We start from the raw sequence: 11,221 nt of genomic DNA, 5'->3' as shown, positions 1-11,221 counted from the left end.
GCGGAGTGTCCGTGGGCCCCTCCCCCCTCATTGGGATGCGCGCGGGTTGGTGCCGGGTGAGATCGCTCCTGCCCGGCCAGCGCACTGTACTTTTCCAGCAGAAGGGAGAGCGGGGACCACACAGACTGTGCCCACTCCAAAGAATGACTTAGCCGCCCTCCCTGCGGCGTAAATCACGTCCCTGCAGTCCTGCACCACCGTCCCTGAGCCTGGGAGAAACTGCTCAGGATGCTGCTCGTGCATCTCATCAGCACAGCAGGCGGACAGTGAGAACAGCGGCCGTGCCGGCTGCTCTTTGCAGCCCGGCAGCTTCGCCGGCCTCCTCCTCCTCCTCACTGTCTCTCACGATGCTGCCCCACCGCACAGAAGCGTTTAATCTGCGCCTCTTCCCCTCTGTAATGCAGTTAAAGAGTTTGGCACCCATTTCCATCAGGGCTGAGTTTGGTCTGATACTTTGAAATTCCGCCCAAGAGCAAGTATGTCAGAGCTGGTGCATGAAGGAGGCATGAGGTGTAAACAGTGGGTACTCCCTGCCTTATTTTGATGGTTCTTCCTGTCAGTCCACTGTTCCTAATCCCAGACAAGAGGTCTCTCCCCACACTTGGATGATCCGTGGATGACTGTACCTGTGTCTCTGAGATGAGTTGCTCGTGTTAATGTGAAACGCACAGCCTTGTGGTCAGGGCCTGTGCCAGGATTGTAAAGCACCTGGATGGGATTGAAACACAAGCTGTTCTTTAATGTTTATAAATTGGACACAAGTTCCTACCTAAAAGCTGTTTATTAGAATGTAGTAGGATTGAACAGGACATTTATCTGCCCCTGGCAGTTTGACATCCAGAGGTGCTTACAGCAACTGGCGGGGATGGTATTTCATTAACTGAAGTGATAAATGTTAAACGTGTGCTTCATGGGCATCTGTGACCCCTGAGGAGAGTTACCATTTCCTAGTTAATTTGACAGGAGAGAGATTATAATCCAGACATTCCCTGAGTTTCATAAACGAAATCCTTCTTCTAAAGGACAAGATTGGAATAGAAACTATGGGTAAGGACGAGCTTCAAGGTCTGTGACAAGCTGCAGAGAAGAAATGCACTGCAGTTCAGCTCCAGCTTTGTGCTGGAGGTTTTGTCTCGTGTATGTGTGCAAACATGTTCCTAAGGTACGAAGCCTTTTTCATCCAAGGATCGCAGAGGTTTTACAGAGGTTAATTAAAGAGAGTTCTTGTCTCTGTGTGCGGCAAGGGAGAGAGGCTCCATTTTGGGTGTGTAGAAACAGAAGCAGAGTGGAGTGTAATTACCTGGCTTTGCATTTTACTAGAAGGCTGGCAAAGCCTTGAGAGGTTTGCAGGGACTTTGACTCACAGTCCTTTTGCTGAAACACAAAGCCTTCTCCCCCTCTGTTTTTAGGATACATCTTAACTTCTGAAAGGTCTGCATTGCCTTGTTTAGCAGCTACAGCTTTACCTCCTTGTGCCTTAATTATATGTTAAAGTCTCAGCCCTTTTGTTTAGCTAATTTAAGAAGAGGGTGGGGGCTCTTTACTGTGTCGGTTAGAATTTAGCATTAATTTAGTGTTCTCTGACACTTGAAAACCTGGCTAGGATTTGAGGCATTTTCTTTTCCTTTTCGCCTTTTACGACCTGCAGGTGTTTGGTGTGAGATAAAAGTAGATCCCAAAGTGAGATTTCACAGCACAAATTATCAAAGTGAAGATTCACTCTTGATGTAGTCTACGTGTGTGGCAGTAATTATGAAAAATAGTTCAGGATAATAGGGCCTTCAGGAATCTCAAGACAGGCACGGGGAGGTTAACCCTTCCTCATCTAACCTGGCCTCCACACTGCTGTCATCATCAGGTGAGCATGTGATGGGTTGGGTCAGGCAACTTCACAAACCGAGTGATGTTAGAGTCATTGAGAAAATTGGGGAGGTGACTGAGGACATCAGGTTGTGTTCCCAGGTAGTTTTGGATGTGACTGTTTGGTCCCAGGTCACAGAGATATTCTGGAAGGTGTTACTAGTACAGGCTGCTCACCAACTTTGAGGAATGAGGCACCTCCCAGACACAAATAAGCTGCTGTGTCACCCTCAGGCAGCTGAGCATTACAGCTCTTGCCCATCACAGTGTTACTGGTGTCAAGGTGGTGCTATATAGGCAACATTTCTCTGAAGGAGATGAAAGTCCTCCAGCTCTGTAGGCGCTGGCTCTTTCTCAACAGACTCGTCCTGAACACTTCTTTGGCAGATGTAACGCCAGGGTTGCTGTGAAAGGTTCTTGCAGTGGCTTGTCACGTGCTGGATCTGCATGGGGTAAAGCAGAGGTTTACCTGATGTCCTGATGGCTAGCAGGACCACTGGCTTTCCTGAGTGGTGTCTTGCCAGCTGCTCCCAAAAGGCTTTTCCTGTCACCAGGGCAGCTGGGTTGGTGTGTGTGTACACCTGGCCACACTTCTTCCTGTGGGTCCTGCCCTGCTGGCACGCCATGGCAGAGGCACCTGAAGCTCTGACCCCTCACTCTGGCTCCTGTGAGAGCTGGATGCAACTGGCAGCAGCTCTGCAGCCAAGTGCTTGCCAAGATTTTTGCAGCCAACCTCATTTGTAAGACGCAGATTTGGGAAGAGCATGTGTTGGGCAGTTGCAGACACCCAGAGCTGTGGCTCACCTCCCTCAGCAGTTTGTGTTTGCTTTTGTAGGTAACTGTTGGGATCTTTCAAGAAGCAGCAGCTCATCTGATCCCTTCTGCAGTCAAACCAAGGCAGATGGCTCCCATCTTCCTGGCAGCCCTGGAAGAGAGCCACATGAGGTGAAGACAAACAGGCAGCCATTCCCAGGGATGGTGGGCTTCCCACCCTCATGGTGTTCAAATGGACACAAAAACTTTGCACCTAGCTCTGATCTTGCTTTTAGGACAGTTTTTTGGCTTGTGGGCAGGAAGGGGAGAGCAGAGCCTGAGCAGTCATATGGTCTCAGGTACAGAGGTCTGGCTCCCCTGGTCACCTCTCCAGGTGACACTTGCAATAGGATTCTCCTGGACCTGTCAGGGTTGGAATCACAAGGACTTGACAATCTTTTACTGCCATCAGTCTCCAAGGTTGGTTGTGCATAGCCATGTTCCTGCTGCCTTCCTTGCTGGTCTCTGCACGCCACTGTCCTTCCTCTGGCTGCCTGGGAAGAGTGCTTTTCACCATGCCCCGGGCACCCTTTGGACTTCGCTGGTCCAGAGATGAGTATTTTCCTAATAAAGCCTCACAGGTCTGGGGAGCACCATTGTTTTCCAGAGGTGCCTTACTGCCTTCACACTGGCCCAAGTCCCCAGTGAGGGCCAGTAGTGGCTGCTGTGGTCCCTGCCCAAGGCAGAGTGAGATGGAGCCCCACGTGGGGCCCGCAGAGGAGCCGCCTGTGCCGGCGGCGGTGCTGTGACAGACGCACGTTGCACAGTGTGTGGTGTAATCCAGCCCCAGGACACCGCAGTGCCGCCCTCCCGTCACACACAGCCACTCCTGTGGTGGCCTTTGGTTATCTGTTTTAAAGGATTGGTTACTGCAGTGGGCACTTGGGGCTGGGGCCTTGGGCGTTGCAGGCTGCCCACTGTGCACTGACCTGGCGCATCCCAGAGCCATGGGGGAGCGCAGAGCACGGGGCCCTTCTCACTGGCCACCTGCAGAGTTAATTTGGGGATGTGGAGATTCCCTCAGCAGCACCCAGCACCTCTGCAGCAGCCTGCCCACCGAGGCTCGCTCCCTCTCCGGCAGGAGGCTGATTTCTGGATCCTGTCGGTTTTCACTCCATCTCCCAGGAGCCAAGGTCCACAGCCGCGCCTGTGCCTCCCAGACGGGCCGGCAGACGGGAACTTCCTTCCAGCTCCTATAGACAGACATTTTATATACGTTAAAATACGTGTGTATATAAATATGGAAAGCAAGAGCTTGGGAGAGTTTGAGTCTAAATAAACTTGTATGTTTTAGGCTTTTAAAATGCTAATGTTGAATTTCAGGGGATGGGGGACGGCAAGGGGATTGTTGGACTGAGGACCAAGACAGCTGATGAGCTTGGATCAGTGCCTTTACAATTCAAAGAAAAATGGGATAGTTTGGGAAGGAAAAAGGGATTTTCTTGTTTTTGTTTTTAGTAGAAAATAAAAGAAGCTGCCTTCTTATTTGCTTCCCTCCCCCAGCGTCGGAGCAGCAAGCAACTGGTGTTGTATGCATAAGCTATTCCTTTGTGCAACATCTAAATGGTTAATTGTGTTTGAGGAAGATGTACGGGCGAATGGAGGGACCACCCAGCAAGAGACAGACAAGAAAGAGCGATCTCTGAAATGTTTAACCAGAGAGAGAGCAAAGTTGTTTAAAAATATTTAATTTACAACATTCCACACTGCTGATTATAAATCGGCCGTCCAAAAACACTGCTGCGTGCGGGGAGGCATCCAGGCAGCATGAAACAAATTCTTGTGATTGTTTTTCCTATCTTCCTCCCTCCTTTCCTTGGGGAGTTTAACCCTGTGGCAGGATGCGGGTTGCCCCAGGCAGGGAGGGCAGCCCTGTTCCCCAGGACTGTGGTCTCCAGTGCGAACACCTGTGCCTGGGGCCGGGGTGCAGCCGCCTGCTGGCGCTGGGAGAGTTGGAGGGGATGGTGAGGAGCAACCAATGGCTACACTGGCAGCAGTGATGGGTGTGATGGTCAGTGGGTAATGGCCTCTGATCTCCACCCCAGGGTTCCCCAAAGCGTCCAGCTGTGTTCCCAAGGAAAGCCACGAATCCCCTGGTGATGGGTTGAGAGACTTAAGGAGGCAAACCTGGCCAGTCTGTGCCATCCTTGAGATGTTGCTCGCCATGGTGATGATGGTGCCTGCTCTTGGGGTTGGCAACTCAGCCATGTCACCCAGCCATTTCCAGCGGCGCCAGGAAGGACCCAGGCCCTCACAGGGTCATTGAGCAACAGCAACATCTTCCCCTGCTTGGGCCTTTCTGCAAAGGGGGTGGTTGGTGCCGGATGCTGGGAAGAAGGGATTTGGCCGCGCTCTGCTTGCAGCCACTGCTGATGCACAGCTGGCTGTGACGCACCCTGCTGCCCCAGCCGTGCTCCCTCTGTGCAAGGGGCTGGGACTGCTCTCTGAGGAGTCCAGTCTGCTCTGGATGGTGGCCAGACCATCCACCCCATCACCTGGGGTTCACTCTTCAATGCTCTCACCATGATGTTCTTTCCAGTCTTCATAGCCCCTATTCTTCCTGTACTAAGAGACTTCTGGGAGAAGACACTCCTGGGAATGGCCCTGGGAGACCAGGCAGTGTGCACATGGTGGAGGTCTGCCCCTTATTCCTCAGCCCTGTCATCATCCATCCTCATGGATGTTGCCTGTGGGGCTGGAGAGCCACCGTGCCAGTCGGGTGCAGGGGAAGGGATGAGAGGCACAGCCCCTGGCTGGTGACCCCACTCCACAGAGAGGATCGGAGTGGAGCTGAGGGGCGGGAGGGATGCAAGAGGAACCAGGATCCAAAAGCAGTGGCTGCTCTCACTATAGATCCCTCCTTGGCATCCTCTTGTAGATCCCACCTTGGAGAGCAGAAGCCAGGGTGCTTTCACACGCCTGTTGCCCCAGGATCCTTTGCTGAGGATTGCCACTCATTTCCTAACCCCTCACCAGCCAGGAAGCCTCGCTGGCCACCTGGACACTTCCTCGCGTGCAGCGAGGGCCTGTGACAGCCCGGGGAGCCGGGGTGGGTTTGGCTGCTTGCCCCGGTGGCGAGCTCGGCTCTCAGTGGCTGCGCCGCTCCGGGCCCTGCCAGCCCCAGCCGGTGCCGGGAGCGAGAGCGGAGACAAAAGAGCTTGTGTCCGCCTGCCAGCAGCCGGCCCCGCCGAGCGGCCGCCCGCCCAATTAAACCGTGCCCGCTTCCCATGCGGCAGGGGCGCCCGGCGGGCTCGCTGGCCCCCTCCCACCACCCACCGGCCCCAGGGGACCACCACCCTGTGGGGCCTCCCCTGCCTCCCCGCAGGCGCCGGCGCTTCCGCAGCCCTTGTCCAGTATGAATGCGCTGCCTCGGTCCCCAGCGAGGGCACCTCCACCGGCCCGTGATGAGGATGGCTCGCCCCGACCCCGAACATCTCCTGTTCCCCCGGCTTTTCTCGCACCTCGGGGCTCGCAGCACCCGCCAGCGCAAGCGATGGAGTGCTGAGCATCCCTCCCTGCTCCTGCTGCCCCCAAGGAAGGGTTGGATCAGGATGAGGCCTGGCAGCAGCAAACTCTGCCGCGGCGGGAGCATCCCCACACCCCGTCCCGACCCACGGGGCCGGTGTCACATCCACTTAGTTGGCTCCGAAAATCCCTTGCCCTGACACCTTGTTAAATACCCACCAGGGGTCACAGTTCCTGGGATTCTTTTTCCTGCTTTTCCTTTACCCGCTGAGACGTTTCGGTTGGCAGGAGCTCTCCCCCCGCTATTAGGTATCTTTCGGGGAACAAGAAACCTAGATCACTTACAAATTAATTTGGAGTTAAACCTACAGAAAATGAGAAACATGCTGCTTTGCAGGAGAGAGTGCTTGGCCAGCGATCAAGAAAAATACATCCAAACCGCCCGATGCGGCGGCTCGGCCGCGGCCGGGGATGGGGGCTGCGCGCTCAAGGTAGCCGGCAGCTGTATTCGGGTGCACCTTAATGCAGCTGAGGCCTTCCCTCCCAGTTAAAAGGGAGGAAAAGGGACTACCAACTTCCCAGCCTGTGGGGGAACGTGGGGAAGGCTGGCATAGGGTGCAGCACTGCAGCATGGGGGGTCTGCCTGCTCCAGCACCTTTGCCAGCAGGATGAGGACCAGCCACCCCATGGTATAGGGAGACCTTTGCACCAGCATTTCCCCATCGCTGCATCCCTGGGGCCACAGCAGCTTGTGCCAGGGCTGGTTCTCTAGAAGGGCTAGGATGCCACGTCCCCTTATCCCACGGCGCCTTGTGTCAGCCCTCTGGCCAGCAAGGTGCCGCTGGCCAAGGGAATGCAGAGCGGTGCGAAGGATCCCGAGCCCTTTGGCAGGCGGGTGGGAGCAGCCCCGGTGCCAGGCGCTCCCGAGGGTCACGGGTGCGCGTTTGGCCGCCACCGCGCATTGTGTCTGCTGCGCGAGCGGCTGCGCCGGGAGGGGGCCGTGCGGGGGAGGCCGGGGCGGCGGAAGAGCAATGATAAGATAAAAGGTCTGCTTTCCCATGCCGAGGAGCCGGGGGGGGGGAACGCGGGGCGAGCGGCGAGGCCACCCAGGTTTCAAGCACTCGGCCTCGGCGCCTGACCCCGGCACATTCAGAGAGCACTTCCTAAATTTGTCTCCTGTGTTCCTGACTCACAAGCAATTTCCTCACCCATAAAACGGCGTCGGCATGAAAGGACTGGCCGGGACACCAATTACTTGTCACCGTTTTACCACCCCGCTGCTCACCAGTTTGCAGCCCCCGGCAGTGCCTGGCCAGGATCTCCCCCCTCCTCGTGGAGCCCCTCTGCCCATGGGCACACGGCAGCCGGGGTGCCCTGTGCCGGAAGGCAGAGGGATCCCCAATACCCGGCACCTGACAATGCCCCCAGGCAGAACCATGCAGCCTCTCCAGTGCTCCTGGGCATCCTGAAGGAATCACCCAGCCCAGCCTGCCATCAGGGGGACGTTAACCATCCCCAGGCCCCTCAACCCTGTACGGGGGTCACCCCTGTCCTGGCATTGGTATTACAGATGCTTCTATGTGTCTGCATAGGGGGAAACAAGGCTCCATCATCACAACTGTGGTGGCACCATGAGCACAGCCAATGGCCCTGATACAAAGCCCATGGAACCACGCTGGCACAGGGCATTCCCATTTGGGTGTCTCTGTGCCCTGCCTTGTCCCTGCTCCCTGTGCCCCTGTGCCACCTCAGCTGCCTGTCCCTGGTCCCCAGTGCTGTGCCCGGTGCTGTCACATGCCCAGCTGCTCCCTTGCCCAGGGGATGGGGAGGGGGCAGACTGGTGCAGAAGGGCACGGAGCTGTGGAGGTCCCGGAAGGGTCTGAGCACAGCCAGGATTCCTGGGGAGCCCTCATCTGCCTCCTGGGCGTGGGGAGATGTTGTGCAGCTGCGCCTGCAGCCCGACCGTCCCCGGCAGCAGTTACCCACCGTCCCTGTGGAAAATCGCTGCAGCTCCGTGCCGGCACAGGGCGAGGTTTGCCCAGGGCCTGGCGAGCGCCACCGCGGCTGCTAAACGGGTTTTATGGTGGGATTTAGAGAGTTTTCTGCTGGGTAATTGATTTGCCCAGGCAGTAAAAGATCAAGGCAGGGGCTCAGACGGTGGCTCCCCGCATCTGCCCACCGAGCAGGCCCGGACACGGGTAGCTCGGGGCACGGCCGGGGCTGGCGATCCCCGGTGCCGCGATGCACAGCGTGGGGTGCCACGGCCCCACAGCGATGGCACGGGTGATACGGAGCCGTCCAGGAGCTCCCTTGCAGCACACCCCCGCTCCTGCATCCTCGTATCCCCCTCCCCAACCCCACCACAAAACAGCCCCCAAAGGAGACAAAAGGGGCTGTTTGGGGACCTGCCACCTGCTAGTCCCCATCCTACAATACCGCAGTAAAGAGGCACCAGACAAAGGCCTTAAAATCCTAAAGGGGCCCATTCATTAGGGTGACAAAGGGGGAAAGAACTACATTATCATAATTAATCCCGGTGCTGGCGGTGGGTGGCAGGGCTCTCTGTCTTCCAAGGTGGTGTGGGGACGGCCGGTGTCACCACGTCCACACACTATTGTGCGCCGTGGCCTTGCGGGGCTTAGGCGGGTTTTAAGCTCTGTAAACACCACAGGACCCCCGCCACGGCTACCAGGGATGCCGTCCTTCCCCCCGGCCCCTCCCCAGCCCCGGCTGTTTGTCTTCTTGCGGCAGACCCCCCTAAAATCCCAGGGCTGGGATGGGTTCACTGTGCCCCCTCGGTGCACCTGCTCCCAAGACCGCTGGGGAGTGGGGAAGAGCTTGGAGCCCCAGGTCCTGCTGGTGGTGCTGGGATGGGGGCTCGCTGTCTGTACTCCATGTTGCATTTCCCATGGAGAGTTACTCCAGGTGTGATGTGCCAGGGACTGCTCAGGCTTTCCCTGGCCTCGGAAATGGGGCTTTATCTCTTCCCTATCTTATCCTTATCTGGAGGGATGAGGTGGACTCTGACCTGTGGACCAGCTGTTGGTTGTTCCCTGCTGTTTGGAAGGCACAGGGAAACTGAGGCACGGTGTGGCACCCAGAGATTCCCGGGCGTTTTGAGGGATGTTAACACCCTATCTCCAATCCCCTCTGCTGGATTCTGCCTCCCTTCTCCATCCCTTGCGACACATCATGCCTTGGGACACACACAGTACTGGCTGAGGAAGCAATGGGGCCGGGGACACACTGACACTCCCTGTCCATCTGTGGGGCCTTCCCTGCGCCCCCAGCTCTCTGTGCAGCTCGTCGGGGTCCCAGTGCTGGGTGCTGTGCAGCCCTGGGGTCCCTGAGAGCCCGTGCCTGGCTGCGGGCCGTGGCCAGCGGGCTGTGCCGGTGCTTGGGAGAGCACCATCTGGTTTCCAGCTAACTAACGCCCGGCGCTGGCTCCCGGCAGAGGAGTTGCTGCTGCGGCCGCGGCTGTTTACAGCGTGCTGAGGCTCTGGCATGTCCCTGCCAAGTCCCCTCTGCCTCTCCCCCCGGCCATGGGGCTCTGGGGCTGCATGGTGGCCATGCAAAGCTCAGTTCCACGCCCCAGCCTCTGCTTGCCCGGAGGATGCTGCTGCCCGCCGCGGCTGTTGTCCTGGGCCGCCCTTCCCGAGGAGCGCTCGCTGTGGCGGGGCTCCTGCCACGGGGATTTTCACATCCCCTTTGCTCAGCGGGGTGGGACACGCAGTGTGGGGACAGGGTGGGCTCCCCGGACACTCCATCCTCTCTGTGGGTACTCTGTGGATGCGGTGCCGTGCCCGTCCCAGCTCCCACCGCATCCTGCCAGCTCACCCCGGCATCTCCGAGGGCGAGGGTGGGCAGAGCCCGGGTAGCGCCGTGCGGGGCTCCCGCAGCCTCCAGTGCCACAGAGACACTGCGCAGGGTGGGGGCTGCGCCGAGCCATTTGCCTTTAATTGAATTTATTTGTTACAACCCCAAACAATGTAAAGCAGGCTTCTCCCAGGCTCCAGCTGCCTGCCTGCCCATTAAAATACCATCTAGAACAGCAAATCCCCCCTCCCGCCTTGATATAAAACAGCCGGTCAGCAAGAAGCGGCAGGAGAAGTCTCCCTGTGTGCGAGCCGAGCCCCTGCTCCCCATCCTGCTCCCCCAGGGCCTGCAGGGCTCCCAGTCCCCTTTCGGGTGGCTCCGGGAGAAATGAGTGCCCTGCAGGGAGACTCAAGGCTCATCTCTGTGGCGTCAGGGCAGGGCAGGCTGAGCCCCGTCCTGCCATTTTCCAGTTGGTTTTTCAATCCTCATTGGCGTGGCAGGATCTGGCCCTGTCACTGGTATTGTCACTCCTGCTGCAAATCTTGGGATCCCCAAACCAGCTGCCCTTCTGCCAAGCCCCGTGGCCTCTTGCTCGGGGTGCAAGTCACCACGCCGTGACAGCGCTGCCGGGGCACGCGGGTCCTGGGGGACAGCTGGTCCCTGGGGACCGCACTGGCAGTGGGAGGGCAGTGGAACAGGGGTGCATGGTGTGGAGCAGGCAGGGGTGATCCTGTCCTGCATGGTGCTCCTGCGGCACAGCACCCTGGTGCCAGCATGTGGGGTCATGGAAGCTGGTCCTGTAGCACTGGGTGCCCATGTCCTAGGGAAACCCTTGGTACCCTGGGATGGGGCAGAGCCAGCTCACCCCCAGGCCCTGGCAGACACTGAACCATTCTCCATGGGCCATTCCATTACTTTTCCGAGGACATTGGTGACATTTTCCAGGGTGCACGGCGGGGTGCGAGGGCCCCAGGTGGAAACCAACGATGACAGACAGGGAGCCGATGGAGAACGTGGGGAGGGGGAACCATCTGGGAAGGAGGACGACAACTTACATTTTAAATATTAAGCTGATAAAAAGCTGCAGCTGCCCAGCGGTAGTGCGGGTCCACGGGGAAGGGGAATGGTGGAGCTGTTAATAGCAATCAGGCTGCAGAAGTGCTGAATAGCCGTTTCCCTTCTGTATTTGGGGACACGCCAGATGCTACAGGCCTATCGCTGGACGAGGGAGAAACCCTTTCTGTGCCGCTGGGGCCCAGGAGAGCCC

This window comes from Melozone crissalis, unplaced genomic scaffold (genome assembly GCF_028551555.1).
Source record: "Melozone crissalis strain CALT ecotype California unplaced genomic scaffold, PUWL_Pcris_2 ptg000045l_1, whole genome shotgun sequence".
NCBI classification, from domain to species: domain Eukaryota; kingdom Metazoa; phylum Chordata; class Aves; order Passeriformes; family Passerellidae; genus Melozone; species Melozone crissalis.
This window is presented reverse-complemented; position numbering follows the sequence as displayed.